The sequence below is a fragment of the Ranitomeya imitator genome, chromosome 2, assembly GCF_032444005.1.
Source record: "Ranitomeya imitator isolate aRanImi1 chromosome 2, aRanImi1.pri, whole genome shotgun sequence".
Lineage (NCBI taxonomy): Eukaryota > Metazoa > Chordata > Amphibia > Anura > Dendrobatidae > Ranitomeya > Ranitomeya imitator.
Genome location: NC_091283.1, coordinates 773,769,311 through 773,792,361, shown reverse-complemented (window position 1 = coordinate 773,792,361; position 23,051 = coordinate 773,769,311). Strand labels below are relative to the sequence as shown.

The 23,051-nt window shown below is 43.3% G+C and overlaps 1 long non-coding RNA gene across 1 annotated transcript; it reads right to left on the bottom strand.

Annotated features, from left to right (window-relative positions):
* Positions 1 to 1,232: 1,232 nt before the first annotated feature.
* LOC138667777 (uncharacterized) lies at positions 1,233 to 16,083 on the bottom strand. The gene is made up of 3 exons (XR_011318934.1): positions 15,994 to 16,083; positions 1,717 to 2,044; positions 1,233 to 1,324 (listed from the first exon to the last, which is right to left on the bottom strand). It is a non-coding gene; the product is annotated as an uncharacterized lncRNA (long non-coding RNA).
* Between the last annotated feature and the right edge of the window lie 6,968 nt (positions 16,084 to 23,051).

Genomic DNA, 23,051 nt, shown 5'->3' with positions numbered 1-23,051 from the left:
ATTTTTTTAGGGTGAAAGTGCCCCACTCAGCTTATACTCGAGTCATTGTCCCAGGGGGTCAGCGGAGGAGGGGGAGCGTCAGGAGCCGTCGGCTGTCACATCATGCTCACCCCCTCCTGGCGCAATCTCTGCCCTTCCCTGCTTCTCAGATGGTCTTCGGCACCTGCAGCTCTTCCTGTGTTCAGCAGTCACGTGGTACCACTCATTAAAATAATGAATATGCACGCGACTCCACTCCCATAGGGATGGAGAGCATATTCATTACTTTAATGAGCGGTACCATGTGACCGCTGAACACAGAAAGAGCTGCTGGCCCGGGATAGTGGAGAAGCAGGGAAGTGCTGAGACCGCGTCAGGAGGGGGTGAGTATAGAGGGGGAGCCATGTGATATTCACCTGTGTCTTGTCTGTGTCTTCCTGTGTCTTCCTCTGGCTGTGACGTTCAGGTCAGAGGGCGTGATGATATGGTTAGTGCGCACCCTCTGCCTGAACAGTCACTGCAGAGAGCCGGAAGACACAGCGGCGCGCCGAAGGAATGGGGACAGGTGAATATCACAAGTGCCAGGGGCCTGAGTCAACGGTGACTCCGGCACCTGGCCCCCATAGTGCACCGGTGTCCCCGCCTGCTCAGGACACAGGCACCTGGCCCCCAGCGATGAGAGGTGAGTATGTCATTTTTATTTATTTTTTTAAATCACAGCAGTAGCATATGGGGAATATTATTCTATGGAGCATCTTATGGGGCCATCATTATTCTTTGTGCAGCATTATATGGGGCATAATTTTAAAGAGCATCTTATGGGGCCCATCATGATCTTTATGAAGCATTATATGGGGCGTATTTTGTATGAAGCATCTTATGGAGCTCATCATGAATTGTATGGAGCATTACATGGGGCTCCTGATTCAATATGGATATTCAAAAACACTTAACCTACTGATGTCTTAATTAGTTTGACTTTTTTTGGTATCTATTTTTATTTTAGAAATGTACCATTAGCTGCTCCATTTCTCACCCTAGGCTTATACTCAAGTCAATAAGTTTTCCTGTTTTTTTTGTGGCAAAATTAGGGGCCTGGGCTTATACTCGGGTCGGCTTATACTCAAGACACAGATATAATGAAAACCTGAAGCATGAAAATTGCTTAGATATCTCGAATCAAAAACGTGGCTTGTGTATCAGAGAAAACTATAATCACAGTTTTTGGAAAATAAATTATTACACAAATGAAATTGCTTAATGCTCTTTATTGCCAAAGAACCAGCATATATACTAGCCTGACATGCAGTTTCTTGGAATTTGTGGTCTTGCAGGATTCCTAGTACTAAAAAGAAAATATGTTTGTTATTTTAAATATTTTTTATTGTGAAAGATCATTTTTTACAACTTCTTTTTGGCATAATTGTGTCCCCTGATTATAAATTAATCATGTTAATTATACGGCATTACATTGTAGTAGCTTACAGTGGCCACTAAACAATATGCGGCACTGCAGTGTACACTGCCTATATCCAGCCGCTGCCGGGCAGATATCTGGTGCCTGGTGACCTATAGATCGGTCATCAGTATTTTACCTTTAATAACTAATAATATATGCAATGTAATTTGAATGTAGTTGACTATACAGAGGAGACTCCATGTCAAATTAAAAAGTCCCTCCTGGTGACAGTTGACTACGTGGTATTCTTATATTTTGCACTTTTGATAATTTCTTACCTTCATCATGCATTTGCTTTGTATTGATTCATATTCTTTTTCTTGGGAATATCTTTTAGAAGTGCTACTAGTAGTTGAAATGGAAGATATCTTGGTATATATTGAACTTTGTCAAGGAAGCTTTCACAGGCACTTGTTAGCTGAGACATTGTTTTATCATCTAGGTCGATGTCCTCTATTTTGGATTTTATTTTTTCTGTGATATCGATAATAATTTTCTGATGCTTTTCTAATTTAAGCATATTGTTCATAACAGCCACAGTTTTCTCCATGATAGAATAGTCATAACCATGGTCTTTGAACTTGTTGTAACACATAGTGTAATCAACTGGAGAAAAAAAAATGTGGATGAATATTATTAACCAGTTCATGACCGGGTCAATTAGCCCCTTCCCTGACCAGGCATAATTTCGCAGTTTTATCATACATGCACTTTTAAGCAACTCAATAAATGTTTCCTCATTCAAATATTCAAATGATTTTTCCCTCTTTTTTTTTTGCAACGCATGCTGCTAAATGCTTATGTCATTTTTAAAATCCGATTTTTTTCCCCCCAGATATAAAGGGAAAATACAAAGAAACCTAGTATCAGAAAAAAGGACCACCAGAAATTTTAAACTGTATTCTCCTTCCTGTAAAACTTTTAATACATTGGACATATTTTTTTTCTCTGGGGGTAGGGTTGAAATCATTGATGTCGGCTAACGGTGTCTCTTTTTCCAATATTTTATTTTTCCTATTTTTTTTGTTTATTTTTTCATTAATTTTATTATTTTAGACACTGGGTCTCCCAGAAAGTCTTAAAATACCTTGGGTGTGCATTTTAACATATTAATACAAACATTCTTTTTTTTTTTCTTTTCCTCATTTTCCTTGTAACAGGCTCGTATATTAGTGTCCACTCCAGTACTAGTTAAGCGCTGTGTATACAAAGATGGAGAAGGTAGACGAAGACGAGTAAGAAACCAATAAACCATGTCTATCTTTTCACTGGGAAGAATGACTGAGTGTGACAGAAGCCTCCCTTCCCAATAATCTTGTAAAAGCTGCTTAGACTGCATTGACATTTTAGAATGTCAGTGCAAGGATAAGGGTATGTGCACACGTTACTGGTGCATCAGGGAGCATTATTCTTCTTAAAGGGCCATTATTAAACAGTGGGTCTCCTAAACAGTTGTAGCCTATGCTGTGAGTGGATGGGCTGCCAAGTAGGGTTGAGCGAAACGGATCGGACAAATTCAAAAATCGACGACTTTCGGCAAAGTCGGGTTTCATGAAACCCGACCCGATCCTAGTGTGGGATCGGCCATGAGGTCGGCGATCTTCGCGCAAAAGTCACATTTCGTATGGCGCTTTCAGCGCCATTTTTCAGCCAATGAAGGAGGACGCAGAGTATGGGCAGCGTGATGACATGGTTCTCGGTCCCCACCATCTTAGAGAAGGGCATGGCAGTGATTGGCTTGCTTTCTGCGGCATCACAGGGGCTATAAAGGGGCATGCACGCCGACCACCATCTTACTTCTGCCGATCGTAGTATAGGTTGAGGTTGCTGCAGCTTCATTAGAAGAAGGGATATAGTTAGGGAGGGAAGATTAAGCCCCGAAACTGCTTGAGCTGTAGCGATTTCCACTGTCCAACACCACCATATTTTTGCAGGGACAGTGGAGGCTATATTTTTGTGTATCAGCTCAGTAGCTTATTAGGCTGCCTTATAAGGCTCCCTGATAGCTGCATTGCTGTTTGGATGCTGCTGTGCAAACCAACTTCTTTTTTAAAAGCAAAAATCCTGTTGCTCCTTTCTGCACAGTTATCTTGTTTATTTGTCCACACTTTTGTGTGCAGCAGTCCTTTTTATTACTGCCATACTTTTCCTGAGATCATTGTAGGGAGATTGAAATTGTACTACAGTCCTTGTATTTTTTCATATATATTCCAGCCACTTTCTGCCACTTACATTGTGTTGTTATATACACTGGGCCTTTGTTTTGGTTCAGTCTCCCCCCCAAAAAAGTGAGATTCAAATTCTAAAAAAGTGGATATACTTCAGTCCTGTTAGTTTGTCGTATGTCAGCCAACCACTTTCTGCCACTTAGATTGCGTTGTTATATACACTGGGCCTAAGTTGTGGTTCAGTCTCCCCCCCAAAAAATGGGATATTCAAATTCCCACAAGGTGGATATACTTCTGTTCAGTTAGTTTGTCGTATATCAGCAAGCCATTTTCTGCCGCTTAGATTGTGTTGTTATATACACTGGGCCTGAGTTTTGGTTCAGTCTCCCCCCAAAAAAGTGAGATTCAAATTCTCACAAAGTGGATATACTTCTGTCCTGTTAGTTTGTTGTATATCAGCCTGCCACTTTCTGCTACTTACATTGTGTTGTTTTATGCACAGGGCCTGAGTTTTGGTTCAGTCTCCCCAAAAAAAAGGGATATTTAAATTCTCAACAAGTTTATATACACCTTCTACCTTGTTTTACAGTACCATATAACGGTTGTTATTTTGGTTATATTTTCCAAAAAATTAGGACGTCTCGTGGAAGAGGCCGTGGGCGGTGGTTGCTAGCTGGTATTGATGATGGTGGTGGTGGTGCATCTGGTGGTAGTTGCAAAAGCACAATAGCACCTAAGGCTGGAGGTGTTGAGCCAGCGTCATCATCTGGCTACACAAGGCCTCGAAGGCTCCCTTATCTGGGAGTAGGAAAACAGCTTTTAAAGCCGGAGCAGCAGGAAAAAGTTTTGGCTTTCCTTGCTGACTCAGCCTCTAGCTCTTTCGTTTCCTCTTCAGAAAGTTCCAAATATAAAAGCAGCGAGTCGTCAGTGGATGCTCCCGGTCAGGAACAAGACGTTTCCTTGTGTCCTTCACCCAAACCAAAAGTGAAGGATGCGTCAGGCGACACTACAGGTTACTCCATGGAGCTCTTTACACATACCGTGCCTGGGTTAGAAAGGGAAATTGTTAACTGCCCATTACAAGATGAATCGGACATGGAGTGCACTGATGCACAGCCACAGCTAGATTATTATGCTGTTCCATTGACTCAGATCACTATGTTGCCATCGCAGTGTACTGAGCCAGAATCTGACCCTGATGAGACTATAGTGCCCCGTCCCGAACGCTATAGCACCTTACACAGTGACACAGAGGAAGGTGCACATGACATTGAAGAGGAGGTGATAGATGACCCAGTTGTTGACCCAGATTGGCAGCCATTGGGAGAAGAGGGTGCAGCTGCCAGTAGTTCAGAAGCGGAGGAGGATGATCCGCAGCAGCCATCTACATCGCAAAAGCTGTCATCTGGCAGGCCTGTATCAGGCCAAAAATGTTTGTCAAAAACAAAAACAGTTGTAGGACAGCGTGGCCATCCGGTGAAAGTAGCACTGTGTGCAATGCCTGAAAAGGTATTCCATAGTAGGAAGAGTGCAGTGTGGCAATTTTTTAACCAAGATCCGAATGATCAGTCAAAAGTTATCTGTAAGAAATGCTCAAAGACCTTTAGCAGAGGGAAGAATATTCAAAATTTAAATACAACGTGCATGCTTAGACTTTTAACTAGCATGCACTTGCAAGCCTGGACTAACTACCAAACGTCCCGTACCGTTGGTGCACCTGCTCAGAAAGAAGGTAGTCAGCAACGCTGCATTGCTTCCCTCACTGTAATCTCTGAAAAAGCTGTGACCACCAATCAATAATATAGTAAAAAAGCAGGGTGTGATTCTAGATTAAAAATTAACTTTTAATAAACTCGTTAAAAAATGGTAGACCCAAAATAATCAAAACACATAAAGGACTCACAGTACGTCACATTTCAAAAGAAGAAATGCCAATATCACAAATAAATCGAACTGCCTCAGACCTCAATATCCCAAGATCCCCATGAATAAATCTATCATGGAAACATAAAGGTCCGATATCAGCTGGCAGTGCGGAAAAATATCAAATTTCACATCACCTGGTCATTTGGCAGATCAGACCACACATCACCTGGTCATTTGGCAGATCAGACCACACATGCTCTCTATATATGCATCTATTGTTAGCAATGACCGCTCAAGATGGTGTGGGAAAAAAGTGAACAGTTTCACCCTATTGTTACATATAACAAGTTAATGACCGTTTTTAACTGGTGTAAAGACTAGGGAGATGGCACATCATTATCCATACAAATACCCCATCATAGAATATCACCAGTTTTTATATAGTGACCCCGAATGCAAAGTAACGAAAAGGTATACTTCCCTACGCGTTTCGTTTTTCTCTACTCATCAGGGGAAGATTCCTGTAATTCTCCATTGAGATGGGAGGTTTATTCAGCAAGACGGGGTGCTGAATAAACCTCCCATCTCAATGGAGAATTACAGGAATCTTCCCCTGATGAGTAGAGAAAAATGAAATGCGTAGGAAAGTATACCTTTTCGTTACTTTGCATTGAGGGTCACTATATAAAAACTGGTGATATTCTATGATGGGGTATTTGTATGGATAATGATGTGCCATCTCCCCAGTTTTTACACCAGTTAAAAACGGTCATTAACTTGTTATATGTAACAATAGGGTGAAACTGTTCACTTTTTTCCCACACCATCTTGAGCGGTCATTGCTAACAATAGATGCATATATAGAGAGCATGTGTGGTCTGATCTGCCAAATGACCAGGTGATGTGTGGTCTGATCTGCCAAATGACCAGGTGATGTGAAATTTGATATTTTTCCGCCGGTCATTGCTAACAATAGATGCATATATAGAGAGCATGTGTGGTCTGATCTGCCAAATGACCAGGTGATGTGTGGTCTGATCTGCCAAATGACCAGGTGATGTGAAATTTGATATTTTTCCGCACTGCCAGCTGATATCGGACCTTTATGTTTCCATGATATATTTATTCATGGGGATCTTGGGATATTGAGGCCTGAGGCAGTTCAATTTATTTGTGATATTGGCATTTCTTCTTTTGAAATGTGACGTACTGTGAGTCCTTTATGTGTTTTGATTATTTTGGGTCTACTACTTTTTAACGAGTTTATTAAAAGTTAATTTTTAATCTTGAATCACACCCTGCTTCCCTCACTGTAAACCCACCGGTTAGGACAATACCAGCAGCAAATGTGGAGGTATCATCGCAAGGCCAAAGCAGTCAGGGAATCACAAGGTTATTGGTAGGAAACACTGTATGTAGGCCAACATCAAGAAAACCATCACCAACCCTCTCTCAATCTGCCATGTCCACCACCACCACCACTGCTAGTTCCACCATACTAATCTCGTTAGAGATGATGCCCTACTGTTGTGAATTCTGCTTTTGGGCTCCCTCCGGTGGTTGTAGATTGTAATGCAGTTGTGCCTGGACTGCAGGATTGGACAGGTGTATCTGCTAATTGCAAAGCTGACTGGGGTATTTAGCTTTGCAAGACTCATTAGTCCCTGCCAGTTGTCAATGTTCTATTGCCAGTAATGGTTCTCTGCCTGGCCTCTCCTGCCTGCTGCCATTTCAGCTAAAGATAAGTGTCTGATTCTTTTTCTTAGGCTCACAGGCTGTGTGTCTATTTTTTCGTGCGGTTCATAGTTTCTATTTTGTTCCAGCTTCGACTGTCCTGTTGTTTTCTCAGTCTGGTTGGATTCGCTGGAGTTGCAGATATACTCTCCACACCTTTAGTTAGGTGGTGGAGTTTTTGTATTTTTCTGCTGTGGATATTTTGTAGATTTTGTGCTGACTGCTCAGTATCCTGTACTATACTTCCCTATCTAAGTAGAAGTTGCCTCCTTTGCTAAATCTATTTTCCGCCTGCGTGTGTCTTTTCCTCTCCTACTCTCCGTCATTATTTGTGGGGGGCTGCCTATACTTTGGGGGTCTACTCTGAGGCAAGTCAGTTTTCCTATTTTCCATCTTTAGGGATAATTAGTCCTCCGGCTGTGTCGAGGTGTCTAGGTCTGGATAGGCACACCCCACGGCTACTTCTAGTGTCTGTGATAAGTTCAGGGTTAGCGGTCTGTATAGTTACCACTACTCCAGCGAAGGTTTTTTCATGTTGTTCCAAGGCCGCCTGATCATAACACCCTACCGGTTGGTTGAAAGCGAAGCTTTCAAAGAACTGATGGCCTACACAGTACCACGCTATGACCTACCCTGCACTTCTTTGCGAGAAAAGCCATTCCAGCCCTCCACCAGCATGTCAAAGACCGCATTGTCCATGCACTGAGGCAATCAGTCAGTAGAAAGGTGCACCTCACAACAGATGCATGGACCAGTAGGCATGGCCAGGGACGTTACGTGTCCATCACGGCACACTTGGTTAATGTGGTGGATGCAGGGTCCACAGGGGACAGCCATTGTGGGACAGTTCTGCGTTCGCCACTCCTCCTCCTCCTCCTCCTGAAGCGAAAGCTCGTCCACAGAGCGCAGTCGCATGACCACTCCATCCGCAGCTGCCAGTGTTGCACATGAGGTGTCCCATTATCGAACAGCTAGTAGTAAGCGTCAGCAAGCTGTGTTTGAAGTGTTTGAGCGACAACAGACACACCGCGGAAGTACTGGCCGAGTACTTGCAGCAACAAACTCAGTCATGGCTGGGCAGTGTACATCTTGAGGCAGGCAAGGTAGTCAGTGATGATGGAAGTAATTTTATGGCTGCCATAGCCCTTTCAGAACTTAAACACATACCTTGCCTGGCTCACACCTTGAACCTGGTGGTGCAGTGCTTCCTCAAAAATTATCCAGAGTTACCAGCCCTGTGCCTGAAAGTGCGAAGACTTTGCTCGCACATCCGCCGGTCGCCCATACACTCCAGCCGTACGCTGAACCATCAGCGATCGCTGAATCTTCCCCAGCACCGCCTAATAATCGACGTTGCAACAAGGTGGAACTCCACACTGCACATGGTTCAGAGGCTGTGCGAACAGAGGCGTGCTGTCATTTATTTGTGGGAGGATACACATACATGGACAGGCAGTTGGATGGCAGACATGGAGTTGTCAGGTGTGCAGTGGTCGAAGCTCCAAGACTTCTGTCAAGTCCTTCAGTGTTTTGAGGAATGCACACAGCTGGTAAGTGCAGACGACGCCATCATAAGCATGAGCATCCCACTAATGCGTCTGCTGATGCAAAGCGTGACGCACATTAAGGAGCTGGCATCTGCAGCCGAGGAGGAGGGAAGCCTTGATGACAGTCAGCCATTGTCTGCTCAGGGAACTCTCCTGGACGAGGTGGCGGACGAAGAGGAGGAGGAGGAGGATGATGGGGATGAATATTTATGGGAGGAGGATGCTTCTCTGGGGGCAATAGAAACTGGTGGCGTTGCAAGGTCAGGTACAGGGTTTTTGCGGGACACAAGTGATGTTGATTTGCTAGAAAGTGCTCCTCAACCCAGCACAAGCAGTGAATTGACACCTGGAACATTGGCCCACACATGGCTGAGTATGCCTTGCGTATCCTAAAAAGGGACCCCCACATTATCAAAATGATAACCGATGACGATTACTGGTTGGCCTGCCTCCTGGATCCACAATATAATGGAAAATTACAAAATATCATGCCACATGAGAACCTTGAGCAAATATTGGCTACCAAACAAGCAACTCTTGTAGACCATTTGGTTCAGGCATTCCCAGCACACAGCGGCGGTGATGGTTCTCACATGAGCCGTAGGGGGCAACATGGCAGAGGTGTTAGAGGTGCACAAATCCGAAGTGGCGTTGGACAGAGGGGTTTTATGACCAGGTTGTGGAGTGATTTCGCAATGACCGCTGACACGACAGGTACTGCTGCATTGATTCAAAGTGACAGGAGACAGCATTTGTTCAGTATGGTTACGAACTACTTTTCCTCCCTTATCGATGTTCTCCCTCACAGGTCATTCCCCTTTGATTACTGGACATCTAAAATAGACACCTGGCCTGAATTGGCAGAATATGCATTACAGGAGCTCGCTTTCCCTGCTGCTAGTGTGCGATCAGAAAAGTCTTCAGTGCTGCTGGTTCAATACTGACCGAAAAAAGGATACGTCTGGCTCTCCAGAATGTTGGTGATCTAACCTTCATTAAAATGAACCAATCATGGATTTCAAATTATTTTGCCCCACCTTCTCCTGCTGACACGTAGCTTGCCTGAAAAATGTCTTGCTTTTGACCTCCTCTTACTGACTTCTCCAATTCCCCCATTTGCAGCTGCTGAATGTCCACCATAGGCCATTTTTATACCTCCCTAAATGGGCTGACTCCCCCCACAGGGCCATGGTCACCAACTGGCGCAAGCACCCGTGCGTTTGCCTAGACAGGTGGGCGATGGCACTGGCACAGGGTCCCTCATAGTACAATGAAGTGTCTCTGATGGTGGTGCACAACCAACGTCAGACACACCGTCGTAATATGAGGGGCCCTGTGCCAGTACCGCCGCCCACGAGAGAGTGTCCCCCCAGCTCGAACAGTGCTCTACCACTTGCAATACTTACCTCTCCCTGCTCCACCACTGTGTAGTCTGTGCTGTTAAATCTTTCAATGACACTGCCAATACAAATTTGTTGAAATGATAGATGATAGTTAAAATATACAGGGGCCTTGGCCTCCATTTAGACCAGTTAATACTTTGTGCCTACTACCACTGTCTGCTACTCAGCAGAGGAGCCCACCCCAGTACCTAGCTATGCCACCTGTTTATTTATGAACTATTTTTTGGCAGACATTTAGCCCACTTTATTATTTGGGCCTACCAACTGTGTCTGCCACTCATTATAGTTGTCCTCCACTGAACAAAGCAATTCCACCTGTTTAGTCCTGTTACCAATTTTTAACTGCATTTAGCCCACTTTCTTATTTGGGCCTACGAACTGTGTCTGCCACTCATTACAGTTGTCCTCCACTGAACAAAGCAATGCCGCCTGTTTAGTCCTGTTACCAATTTTTAACTGCATTTAGCCCACTTTATTACTTGGGCCTACTAACTGTCTGCCACTCATTACAGTTGTCCTCCATTGAACAAAGCAATGCCGCCTGTTTAGTCCTGTTACCAATTTTGAACTGCATTTAGCCTACTTTATTATTTGGGCCTATATCTGTGTTTCTTCCTCATCCTGCCCATTGCCCAGCCACTGCTAGAGTCTGCTGGTACATTGACCCAGACCACTACATTCATCTTGCACTCTACACAGCCTGAATCTGACCCTGCTGAAAGTCAGGTTCCCCTTCCGGCATACTATACCACCTTACATGGGGACAAAGAGGAAGTTGCAGATGAAAGTGCAGGTTCCTTCATCAGGTGGGGGGGCATACTCGTTGGCGACATCACTGGCACAGGGCCCCTCATAGTACGCAAAAGTGTCTCTGGCAGTGCGAGGCGCCACCCGCCATCAAACACACCGCTGTACTATGAGGGGCCCTGTGCCAGTGCCAACGAGTGGGCCCCCCCTGCTTGCTGAGGATCACAGCACTTGCAAAGTTGAAATACTTACCTCTCCCTGCTCCACCACCGTGATGTATTCCGCATTTCCTGGGCCCACGAAAATCTTTACCCAGCCCTACCCCCCACAACTTTAGCCAAATGAACCCCAGTTTTCAATGCCTAACTATTATTATAAAGTAAATTAAGATTGACAAGCTTAAGTAATAAGAATTGATGTTTTGGGCATTAAAATGGACACTCTAGGTGTTTTCCTGTCCTCCACTCACTGCCGACTTTGATTCCCCATTGCCTTGCATTGGGTTTTGTGTTTCAGTCGGCCCCCGACTTTTCGCAATAATCGGCCAATTTCAGCCGACCCGACTTAAGTCGGGTTTTGCGAAACCCGTCTCGATCCGAAAAAAGTAAGTCGCTCAACTCTAGTGGTCACCAATGGTCAAACTCTAAGCAAGGCAGGTTTTAGGGGCAGGCAGACCAGGCAGCTGCCTAGGGCCCCCGCTGCTCCAGGGGCCCCCAGCCAGTGGCGTACTACCAGGCGCATCGCTAGGCACTTTGATTCGATGCCGAGGCCTGGATCAAAGTGCAGTGCCCCGTATCCCCCCTCCAGTTTCCATAAGTGTACTGTGGGCAGAGCCGATGCTTAGCTCCTCTTCCCAGCCAGGAGAGCTTCCTGCTCTCTGCTTCTGCTTTCAGCCTCTGCAGATGAAATCAGCGAAGAGCTGTAGCCTGAGTTCCACCATCTGTCAGGCTCCTTCAACTTACCACTGACTCCACACTCCCAAGAGCAGGTGAGCCCTGGCCAGAAATTGTCTTATGTTCCAGAGCAGCACTAACAGGTCAGATAGCAGTGATTTACTCACTGTAGTCCTGGAGGTACATGCTGATCGCTGCAGGATCAGGTTTTACAGCCACATGCAGCAGCGATCAGCATCGGCTCTGTCCACAGTCACTAAATCACTGCTTGTAATCTCTAGCATGTCTGGATGACACAAGACAGGAAATTTTGTCTGCTGAATCAGTGTATTCAATATACAGAAATAAATGAATTCCCATGTTAAATAATAAGGGTAAACCATACACATATATAGTACAAGTGTGTGGAATGCCCACCAGGGCCTAAGGTTACTTGGTACCGGGTCCGGTCGGCTTAAAGGGAGATGTCACGGTGGCGGCGACTTGGTCCATGGCCCTGGGGGTGCCCATGTTATAGGGAATGTCTTTTAAAGGGGTTTGGAATAAAGTTTGTGTTGCCACCTGTGGTATTCGGTCTGACTTCAGGTATCCACAGTCCAGGGCACCAAATCACAGGTACAGGCAAGGTCCGGCCAGCTTGGAAGCGAGTTCAGAGTCCCCTTTACCAGGTGGAGATGAAAGCCTTATTACCAGTGCTTTGGTGTAGTCCCTTGCTTCCTGTGGTTTCTATCAAGATCCTCACAGTTCTCTCTGTCCTCCATAAAGGTGGGACATAAATCTTGATTGTTTGTTTCTGACCAAATACTTATTTTCCACCATAATATGCAAATAAAATGATAAAAAAACAGACAATGTGATTTTCTGGATTTTTTTTTCTCAGTTTGTCTCCCATAGTTGAGGTCTACCTATGATGTAAATTACAGACGCCTCTCATCTTTTTAAGTGGTGGAACTTGCACTATTGCTGACTGACTAAATACTTTTTTGCCCCACTGTATAAACGCATGCGTCTTGTTTTCCTATATTTAACATTAAAAATGCATGCGTTTTTTTGTACGCGTTTGGCCGCGTTTGACGACGCATGCGTCGTTTCGATGCTTGCGTCTTGGCGCGGAAATGCAACATGTAGTAATTTCTAGAGGCGTTTTTTTGCCGCAAAAAAACGCATGGTTCGATTGCGTCAAAAAAAGTATTGCTGTCTATGTAAACGCATGCGTTTTTTAGCACATGCGTTTGGTTGCGTTTTTGAACGCATGCGTTTCAATAGAGAAAAACAAGTCTAGACACTGATAAGCCATCCCCCACCATCAAGGTGATAAAGGGATCCAAACCCTAGCTCTAAACCTAACCCTAACCCTAACCCTAGGCCTAGGCCTAACCCTAACCCTAACCCTAGCCCTAACCCTAACCCTAGCCCTAACCTTAACCCTAACCCTAACCCTAGCCCTAACCATAATGGGAAAATGGAAATAAATACATTTTTTATTTTTTTTATTTTTCCCTAACTAAGGGTGATGAAGGGGGTTTGATTTCTATTTATAAGGGGATCTCTAGTGGATTTTTATGATTGGCAGCTGTCACACACTGAAGCTTTTTATTTCAAAAAATATTTTTTGCGTTACCACATTTTGAGAGCTACAATTTTTCTATATTTTGGTCCACAGAGTCATGTGAGGTCTTGTTTTTTGCGGGACGAGTTGACATTTTTATTGGTAACATTTTCGGGCACGTTACATTTTTGATTGCTTTTTATTCCGATTTTTGAGAAGCAGAATGAACAAAAACCAGCTTGTGAAATTTCTCATCATGTGTACCAAAAGCGCAAATGCTGGAAAAACGCATGTAAACGCGTACAAACTCGGCGTTTTTTAACCGCATGCGACAACGCATGTGTCTAAAAAACGCAGCATTTGTATGTGTTTAGATGCGTTTTTTTCACCACTTGCGGATGCGTTTTAAACGCTGCGGATTTAAACGCAAATGTGCATAGGAATCTGCGTTTTTGGTGATTTTTTTTTTGCAGCCAAAGCCTGCTCTCTTGGCAGTAAAAACACTGCTTTCAAAACACCCATTTTTTAGGTTATCTGCAGAAGATCCGGAAATGACAGCACTTTGGAAGGAGCGGACATGTGCTGCATCCAAAGTGCTGCCATCTATTGAACGCAGGTGACTCCGCATGTGTTCACTGAACCGTGCAGAATCACGGTGTTCAATACATTGTATAAGGTAAAATTATCCTGCATAGATGCGAGTCTCCACAAGATAAAATTGCTGCGGTTTGGAGAAACGTGACCCATGTCCGTCTTCGCAGGTGATCTGCGGGTTTCTCAAAATGCATAGTGGACATGGGATTTCTAGAAATCCCATCCACTATGCTGTAACATCTGGCCGCTGTGGGTTGGACGCTGTACAAGTACACAGCAGCCGACCGGCAGTGTTTACTGATTGTGGACACATACCCTTAGCTTTTGCTGTTTGTTTGCTTTTTACAGTATATATTTTGTCTACAGTACATGTTTCATAAAGTTAGCTTTATTCACCAAAAACGCAGCAAAAAAACAACATTGCAACATTTGCAGCTTTTTTATTTTAACTTTTTCATTGCTTTCTATGGGTGGAAAAAAATGCTGAAAGAAGTGACATGCCACAGATTTAAAAAACGCTGCAGTTCTGAAATTCAGTCAGGAGAAAATAAAAGGGTGTGCAGGAGATTTCTGAAAATCTCAGTTTTTGCTTGTGCTGTAAAATGCAACTTCTTATTTGCAGAAGAAAAAGCTGCAAAAATTCTGCATATGAACATGGCCAAAGCTGCTATTTAAAGCGACAGCAAAACATGAGATTTCCGAAATCTCCTGCACACGCTTGTTTTTTTTCTGACTGAATTTCAGAACTGTAGCACTTTTTAAATCTGCAGCAGGTCACTTCTTTCAGCATGTTTTCACCCGTAGAAAGCAATGAAAGAATAAAAAAAAAGCTGCAGATATTGCAACGACATTTTTCGCTGCAGTTAAGTGGTTTTGGTGAATTAAACTATTAGGTCTCGTTCACCTGTTCAGTATTTGGTGAGTGTTTGTAATGCAGAAACAGCAGTGGAACGATCAGAGGAAAAGTAGAATAGAAACACGTCACCACTTCTGGATTTATCACCCACTCCTGGTCTTGACTTACAAATATTGATGTCAAATACTGACCAAATACTGAATGTGTGAATGTGGCCTTAAACATACTGTAGACAAAGCAAACATCCACACTTTTTAAAAAAGCTGGAAAAAAAGTGTAAAAAACACCACAAAACAAGCTGAAAAACAGGTGTTTTGAGCGCGACATTTTTACTACCAATAGAACAGATTTTGGCTACTGAAAAAAAACGCTGCATGTGAACATAGTCTTACTCTGAAACATTATGGCTATCTGGGTGTTACATAGGACTGCAGGTGACATCTACTACATTATCTGTACTCCGAGAGTTATTACGTTATCTTCAGTGTTTAAAAAAATTAGGAGGGGGTTGGGGGGACAACTTTATGTCTTGGGGCTTGGGCCCCCAAACTTTTCTGACCCTAGCAACACCCGTGCGTGCTGCAAATAGTGGCAGACCCCTTGGCCGATATGAGGCCGCTGAATATGGGGGCCAGAGTGCCAGCACTTGCCCCCATATTTACATCCTGCTCATGTAATGAACCTAAATGTTTGTGTGATTTTGCAATGTGAGCACTTGGGGCCCCACTTTAAATTTGTGCACACGTTCAGGTTTTTTCACGTTTTTTTTGCGTTTGTTTGCGCCAAAAACGCTCTAAAAACTCATTAAAAACGCATACATAATGCATTCTATCATTTAGAATGCATTCTGCATGTTTTGTGCACATGGATGCATTTTTTTTCCACGAAAAAAACGCATCGCGGTAAAAAAATGAGCATGTTCATTATTTTTGCGGATTTTCTGCGTTTTTCCCGCAATTCTATGCATTTGGGAAAAAACGCACAAAAAACGCGTAAAAAAAACGCATCAAAAACGCGAAAAAAACGCATGTGGATTTCTGGCAGAAATGTCAGGTTTTTGTCAGAAAAATTTCTGCCAGAAATCCTGACGTGTGCACATACCCTCACTCCCAAAGATCAGTATCTCTATAGATAAAAGATAACGTACAATTTAGGGAATAACCTAATATTACAATGAATAAATATTATATTTTCATACCTTGTTGAGTCCATGTAAAAACCAGAAGAGTGAGGAAAGTAATGCAGCGTAACATGGCTGGTTAATGTGGTGACTGCCTGTGAAGGTCTCAAACCAATGATTTGGCCATGAACTATTTATTCTTTCCATTCCTCTTACATAAACAGGAGTGACCCCTCCCCCATATCTACAATTAAATGATTATTATTATTATGATTATTATTGTTAGACAGAATGCATTTTCTGAAATGTCACTACTCAGGGGCTGGTAATCTAATAATTATGTAGACTAAAAGGTCATGTAAGTTTTGTTAATATCTTAAGATTTCTCTTTTTGGGAAAGATCTATATGACATCTGATCTAACACCCCAGCCAGAAAAAAAAAAAAGAGCCATGACTTTGAGATAATATCTGTTCCTTTTCTTACATTTTATTGGATTTGTACTTTCTTATTTGAAGATTTTCTAAATTTTAACTTCACATCTGTGGTGACACAAATTTTGGATGCTAGTAGATAGGTGCACTCAACTAAGCTCCTCCGGTAGTCATACAAGTCTCAAAATGGCTGATAGAAATGATTTATCGTAGGCCTGATACAAAAATAAGGTACCGGTATTTATGCACATACTTGCCAACTTTTCCAAATTCTTTCCATGAGTCCTGAGTTTGCTTCTGGATTCATGTCTGATGATACAGTATTTCTGCGCCACACATAGAAAACATTCAGGGAGCATTGCTTTCTGAGAGGCTTCTCTGACCCTGGGGTAATTTAATTTTTTTTTATCAGGAGTCAAGGGAGCCTCCATTTTTCTGACAGCACCCGGACATTCCTGGAGAGTTGGCCAGTATGTTTCTAAGGGCTCCTTCTCACTTGCGTGAAATACGGCCGGGTCTCGCAGGTTAAGGCCGGCGTCACACTGGCGAGTTTTCCGGACATATGAGAGGCGCAGAAAATACGGATTGCATACGGTGCAATGATTCTCTATAGCCCAGCTCCTATCTGCCGTATTTTACGGATCCGTATTATACGGTCTTGTACGGCCATAGAAAATCACAGCATGCTGCGTTTGTCACCGTATTGCGCAAAAAAATCTCCAATGAAAGTTTATGGGGTGCGAGAAAAATACGGATTACACACCAACAGTGTGACTTGTGAGAAATACGTCAGACATCTCCAGGTGCAAGGAATTGTGCCAAGCCCTCAATCAGGAAGCTCAGACATGCTAATTAGCTGAAAAAGCCAGCCAGACATCCCGGAAGTCTGCCGCACGCCTCCACGAAGTCACAAGCAGCATGGTAAACATCATAAATGTGGATATGCTCTTCATCCTGGTCCAAGAAAGGCCAGAAATATGGGACCAGCGGGATCCACCAAACTATTCTAACCGGGCCAGGAAGAGGCAGCTTGGAGGGCTATATGTGGGATCCTATTTTCAGATTTTCAACAACGCACACGTGCGGAGCAGACCCAACTTTGTAAGTACACTCATGTTGCGACATTAATTAACCTTGAAAAATGCTTCACCTACATGATTTCTAGCACTTTTCTGGGGCTTAATATGGTTTTTTATTTTGATTTTTTGCCCCAAAACAAAGATGCTGAACATGAGAAAGTGTTTACGTACATACATAATATAGATGTTGCGTTGGGTAATTTTTATGGTAACGCCAGGCTGGTACAGAGGGTATTGGACCCTGTCCTTGTGTTGTTTCATTTTTTTTTGTAAGCAATTTAAACTTTAGGTAATTCATGTAATAAGGCATTTTATTAGCATTGTTAAAATATGATCAACTAATGCCAAATGTTTTAATCAATGTTCAAAATGAGCTTATAGAATATAGAATGTCATTGCAGTGGATGATGTTATGAGACGATGGCGCATTAGAGACCAATATCGCCGGGAAAGGCAGCAGCGGGCAAGAAGTTGGTCAGCAGCTCCACCCAAAAAGCGAAAGTACATATACTACGATAGACTTTCCTTTTTGGATCCCAGTATGGATCTAAGACCGTAAGTAAAAACATCACAACACAATTTTTTTTTTTATTATTATTTAGGTTTGTTATAGCGCAATTTATTCAATGGTGCATTACATGTAAGGAGGGGTATCCATAATAAAAACAAGTACAATAATCTTAAACAATACAAGTCACAACTGGTACAGGAGGAGAGAGGACCCTGCCTGCGAGGGCTCACAATCTACAAGGGATGGGTGAGAATACAGTAGGTGAGGGTAGAACTGGTCATGCATTGGTTTTGCTGATCGTTGGTTACTGCAGTTTATATGCTTGTCGGAAGAGGTGGGTGTTCAGAATCTTTTTGAATGTTTTGATGGTAGGCAATAGTCTGATGTGTTGTGGTAGAGGGTTCCAGAGTAGGGGTGATACACGAGAGAAACATTGGATATGATTGTGGGAAGAGGAGATAGGAGGGGATTAGAAAAGGAGATCTTGTGAGGATTGTTGGTTGCCTGTAGGTAATTACCGGGAGATGAGGTCACAGATGTATAATAAAATTATGTTAGCAAATGACTCAAATTTTTTTTTTTTTTTAATAACAGAACACAGTCCAACCTCACTGATAGGGAGACCGGGATGGACTCGGAGGCTGTAGTCGATCCCGTTGGTGTTGAAGATGAGGTTGCAGGCTCATCTTTGGCCTCTTCTCCATCCATCCTTCCTGGACCATCGGCTTCTGCATCACAAGAAACAGAAGCAAGTGTCCAAGATGCAGCACCACCTCCCTCAGCAGCACCTGATCCTGGAAGCCAGGAAGAGCATGGTCACAGCAGCAGCCCTACTGGTCCACTGGTGTCCTCCCCACAGGCAGCTGGGCCTTTACGCAGAGGCCGCAGAAGGAGAGAGCTGCAAGCCACTAGGAGGGATGTTGACACTGGGGTCCTCAATTATTTGGCCAGGGCAGCCACGGATGATGGAGAGGAGGCCTTTGCTCAAAGCCTGGCCTGGTACCTTCGTCCCCTTCCCCGTGAGGTGAGGCTATGTGTGAGAGGGTGTATTCAAATCTTGATTGATTTAAGCACCCCTCCAAATAACCCCTATGAGGTATTTGAATTTCTTGAGAGAAGGCAGCTTTCACAAACTAACCTCTTGCGCCTTCAAATAACTCAACAGGTGCATGGTCAATCATGATTTGAAGCACCTCCTCCACATATGCCTACACCTCAACCCCTCCCAACCCAAAATGAACAAAGGCCAGCACCGTACCAAATGGCAGCCTACAACCCACCTTCCCAATATGGCCACTTGTCCAGACCCAGTGCTGTAGGCTGGTCACAACCTGGGTTTGGACAACATGGCCATTTTGGGCGTGCGTATGAGTCCAGCCAATATGTCCGTCAGCATGAGGGCCATAGACAACTACCTTATTGCCAATATCCAACTGGCCAATATGAACAATGCCTGTATTTGGCGCAGCAACCCACAGCATCCACATAGGGTGAAGGACAATTGGCCCAACAAAGGCCCCCTGAACAGGACCCAGAGCTGCCACCATCACCACTGCCAACTTACAGGAATCTGTAAGGCAAAGTATTTTTGTTAAACTTGTTACTCATAGCCATGTTTTTGGTTATTTTGTGCTGTATTTGCACTTTGTTGTGTTTTTGTTTTTCTAAAAAAAAAAAAAATTATAACCATATGAAAAAAATATGGTTAAAATTTACTACAAAAGGCTTTTGTTCTAAGTAAAAAACGTTTTCAAAAGCCATTTGATGTTTGTGGACCAATCATTATTATATCACACACATATGCTCTGTTCATAATCATCTGGTAATTAAGGAAATACAACACACAGAGTACTGTTTGTGTAGACAAAAATATTTTATGTTGATAATATATTTTGAAAATAAGAAAATCACAACTGAGAAACAGCATAATCTTGCCAGGGAGTAGCACCCTGAGGAGAAACAAAATAATTTGAGAAAATATATCTCACTTTGATTCCAGAAAGGGGACGGCGCGGACGAGGGCCATGTGGTGTAGGGCTACTCACATTGGGCAACATTTCTTCACCAAGAACAGCTGACGGGCAATCATGAAGTCTAGTAAAATTGTGCAAAACAACACAAGCCTTAATCACGTCATTAATAGTAGCCTCACTCAGAGATGCCATTTGGCACACAGGATCCCAAAGGCACACTCCACCAGTCTACGCGCCCTGGAAAGCCTCAAATTAAAAACACGCCGCCGGTGATCCAGGTTGCGCCTGGGATAAGGCCTCATGACATTCCTTGTCAATTGGAAGGCCTCATTTCCCACAAGAACATCTGGCACTGGTTCAGCATTGTAGCCTGGGAGTTGTTGTGGTGGTGGGAGGTCTTACTGGTTTTCACGTAGCCGCCGACCCATAATGGACGAATTAAAGACCCTTGAGTCTCCTGTTCGCCCATAGGCCCCAATGTCTACAATTATATACCTGTAGTTACTGTCACAGCTAACAGAACTACTTATAATTGTAGAATTGGGAGCCAGAGTTCGGTGGCTTGCGCACCCTGATATGTTTCCCATCCAGGGCTCCAATGTAGTGTGGGAAGTCACAGGTGTCATTGAACCCATGGGCTATTTTTAGCCAATCAGCCATTTTTGGCTCAGGCATAACTAGTTCATGGAGTTTGTCCCATATTTCAATACATGTGGAATGCACAATGCCAGAAATGGTGGAGCGACCAATCAGAAACTCCAGGTGTAGTCCCGCATAAGACAAGCCATTTGACAGGAAGCTGAAAGGACACAAAAAACCTGTTAGTTCAGTGACAATAGTTTAGACAACACATGATAAAGCGCAAGTATGTTGGTAAGTAAAAAAAACAGGTATATCAATGAAAAACATCTATCTGTACCTAGTGTACATAAGTAGAACATTAAAAATAGATATTTTTAGTGTGGTTTTATCCTAAGAAAAACATATATTTAGAAATAGATGCTAGCAAACAACCCTGAAAAAAAAAACATCATCAACATACATTATGTGAGGATGTTGAATACATACCGTAAGGATCACTATTTCTGGAATTTTAAAGCGTATTACAGCCATAAAAACGTACCGTATTTACCTACGCTGAATGTGACGCCGGCCTAAAACCCAGGTCTGACGCCGGCACTCAGGAGCGGAGCGTGTAGCTCCATGTATTGCTGTGCGGCCGCACGCTCCGCTCTGGAGTGCCGGCGGCAGAGCCGGGTTTTAACCTGCGAGACTCGGCCGTATTTCATGCAAGTGAGAAGGAGCCCTAAGTTTTTTTTTATTTTCTGAGACCAATCTTTACAAATAAAATTTTGTGTAATGGCTCATGACAATACTATGTGTAATCATGGCTCGCTCAAGCTGCTCTACAGCAATATAATTAAACATAACCTTTAATAACTCTAGCAGAGATGAGCGGATTGATCCACAGAGGAATAAGTTCAAGTCAAATTTCCTGAAGTTCAAACATTTTGAGATTCACTTTGCAAAAAATAAAACTTGCTGGGCACAATTTCCCATACAGATAAAGACAACAGTCACATGTAATTTTGCCTTGCCATGTATCTATGACATCTAGTGGATTACCATGACTTTTGGGTATGGGACGGACCCTCACGCCATCTTAAAACATCCATAACTACAGTAAACCTAGACACTGGAATAAATACACAAAACACATTATTTTGGTTGTCAAAATGGCGACAGCTTTATTTAAATCACAGGATTAAAACAATCATAGGAGTCAGGTGAAGTGCTAATACGTTGGGATTCACAAGTACTGCGATATCCCCAGTTGTCTGACATACAGCACCAGGTCAGACAGCCATAAAGGGGCGGCACACACTGGGGGCCATTCAAGCTGAGCCAGTAAACTTTTAGGGCACCAATGACCCTATTATCCTCACTCCTGTGCTTAAACACTGTGACCACCCCTGATTGACGTTGCCATTACAAAGTCCTTGAGGCTACAACCAAAGCCAAGCCAGTCCATCACCATGAGGTTTTACATCCTCTATTAGTTAAAATGAGTCCACATTAACTTTTCTGCAAATTCCACCTGACTCCTAAACCACAAAGCTGCGACGAGTTATAAATTCCAAGTCACATTTGACACTTCTAGCCTTTTTTTTTAATAAATCACTTTTTGTAAAATTATAAACAAGAAGTTCTTGGAAAAGCATTAAGGGGACTAAACTTGGCAAACCTCCGACTCACAAAGAGTCATCCTACAGCTCTCAGGAGAGGAAAAAACCCCTGTGGAGGAAACCTCTAGGGAACCATGGCTGAAGGATTGCCCTTCCCTTAGGCTTAGAGGCTAATATTAACAATTTATAGCCATGATATAATCTGACCTGGTGCAAGATATGCAATGGCAAAATCAACAAACACAATAAATCATTCATCATTATATAAGCAATAATTAAAGAATATGTTTTAGGACAGTGATTATAACAGGGCGGGAGGGTGGGTGATGTTTCCTCCAGTTCATCCGGTGAGAGAAAGATGGAGAGAGACAGAGTTACCTCTTCTATATAAGCTCCACCCTCCTCACAGTAACACTCCAGGCACAGACATACTGTGCGCCTTCATCTTAAAGCAACATCACTCTTATTTTAAATCCATACCACTATACAAACAAAGCTTCAGGAGTTAAAGGTCCACCCCCTCCCAAAGTCATGTCCTCCTCTGCTTAGTGCTCCGGAGGTTTCTTTAAAATAAAAGCTAAACTGCACTAAGAGGAATTAAAATTCCCGCTAAATTCAAGAATAAGCACAGCAAAAAGGACAAAAATATTTACCTGCCCAGGTCTCAGAACTAATGCACTGTCAGAATGCAGCCAACACATGTAATAAATATGGAGGCCAGACAGGTGCAAAATATTGATGAGTCAATCACTCACAACCTATCTACCAGTTCACGAAGGTGATGATTGCTTAGTTGAAATTGCACATGAGTCGCCCGTGGGCTAGGGGTACTTAGTACCGGGTCCTACTGCTTCACAGGGGGATGTCACGGTGGCTGCGACCCCGTCCATGACCCAGGGCGCCCATGTAAAAGGAGAAAGGTTTGTGTCCGTGACGCCACCTGTGGTATTCGGT